We start from the raw sequence: 2239 nt of genomic DNA on the forward strand, positions 1-2239 counted from the left end.
AAAACTGGTGAACTAATTTTTATAGCAGTTTTGTTCATAATAGCTCAAAACTAGAAACAATCCAGATGGCCTTTATCAGATGAATGATTAAAATCTGGTACATCCATACCATGGGAGACACTCAACAATAAAAAGGAATGAATAATTAACTTGTAGAGCAGCCTGGATGAATCTCCAGGGAATTACTCTAAATGAAAAAAGTCAATCCAGATGATCACATAGAGTATGATTCCATTTAAATAAACACTGAGACAACAAAATTAGAAATTGAGAACAGATTAGTGGTTGCTAGGGTTTAGAGATGGGGTAGAGGAGTGGATGTGGCTATGAAGGAGTCCCGTGAAGGGGACCCTAGAAACAGTTTTGTATCTAAACTGGTCATCTGAATCTACACATGTGATAAAACTACATAGGCCTACATACACGTGCATACGTGTGTATCCATGAGAACATAGAAAACTGGTTAAATTCAAATAATCTCTGTAGATTGCACCAAAATCAGTTTCCTAGTTTGATAGTATCATGATACAGGATGTTACCATGAGGGAAACTGGATGAGGAGTACACAGGACCTCCCAGTACATTTTTTCCAACTTTCTATCAATATAAAATTATTCCAAAATAAAAGATTTTAAATACATTAAAATATAAAGAGATTTTAAGCAAAGAAATAAAAAATCCTGACTTCTTAATTTCCTTTGGTTTTAACCATGAAACGTTGTTTGATCCTGCCCAGTGTGAGAAAATTTAAAAGTGAATGTGATTTAATGCCATCTCTCCAGTCAATGTGCAGGTAGTTAGAGTTTTTTCAATGATGAGAAGACCAGAGATTGAAAGGAGAGCTCAGTTTGCAGGTGAAACAAAGCTGGCTAAATGAACCAGAAGTCCATGGCGACCCCTGACAGGATGTTGCAGCAAATTTAAAGATACTCAGAGTCAGTAAAAAGAAGCCAATGAAGACCTGACGAGGTAACTGCAAATATTTAAGGCTTTATACAAAAGGTACTTAATAATACTTCAATACTTGCATTTCATTAAGATTCTGCTTGTGAAGTCAGCCTGACCAAGGTTTGAGTACCAGCTTCCCATCATTCTTTGGATAATGTATTAAAATTTAACCCCTTTGAGGCTCCGTTACCTAGGGTTAGTAGTAGTATTCGCTTGTTTGGGGTGGCTGTGAGAATAAAAAGGAATAATGCATGTAAAATGTACAACGTATTTCCTGGAGCATAAGTGGACAATAAAGGATAGATATTAATTTTTCTGTATTTCCTAAAAAGGAAGGAAGGAAGGAGGAAACTTTTTAGCAAATGAGAAACAGAAAGATAATTCTTTAACTTGTTAAAGTTTGTATTTTTAAAAACTATAATAAATATTATAACAATGAATAAACTTCAGATTTATTCTCTTTGAGATCAGAAACAAGACCACAGTTCCCATCTATCACTGCTAACTTTTAACCTATTACTGTCAGTTATGGCCAATGATATAAAGAAAAAAATAATTAATGAAAAATGAAAGGGCCTGGTGCAGTGGCTCACACCTGTAATACCAGCAATTTGAGAAGCTAGGGTGAAGGATCGCTTGAGGCCAGGAGTTCCACACTAGCAACCCTGGGCAATATAGGAAGACCCTGTCTCTACACACAAAAAAAATTTTAATTAGCTGTGTGTGGTGGCACATGCCTGTAGTCCCAGCTACTCAGAAGGCTGAGGTGGGAGGATCCCTGGAGCCCTGGAGTTTGAAAATGCAGTGAGCTGTGATTGCGCCACTGCACTCCAGCCTGGAAGACAGAGTGAGAAACTATCTCAAAAACAAAACAAGCAAAACAAACAAACAAACAAAACCCTGCAATTACTTGCAATAAAAATATAATAGTCTACCTAAAAACCATCAGCAACAGATTCAGCAGGCAAACTGTGGTATTAGAATTAATATGAGAGTTCAAGTTGGTTGCCAGATAAAATATCAATCGCCAAAAATAACTTCCATTTCTTCACACCAGTAATAATGTGCTAGAAAAGACATGCAAATGTGAAACTGTCACAATAGCAAAAAGAAATTACAAATAATATAAAGACAAAAGTAACAAATGCCTTTATGGAGAAAAATTCCAATAAAAGAATAAAATATTATTTAAATAAATGGAGAAATGGTCCATGCTCTTGGATGGGACAACCTATTGCAAACATTCTCACCAATTTAACCTGTTTAATGCAATACCAATCAAAATTCCAGT

The sequence above is a fragment of the Mandrillus leucophaeus genome, unplaced genomic scaffold (genome assembly GCF_000951045.1).
Source record: "Mandrillus leucophaeus isolate KB7577 unplaced genomic scaffold, Mleu.le_1.0 Scaffold1063, whole genome shotgun sequence".
In the NCBI taxonomy this organism is placed as follows: domain Eukaryota; kingdom Metazoa; phylum Chordata; class Mammalia; order Primates; family Cercopithecidae; genus Mandrillus; species Mandrillus leucophaeus.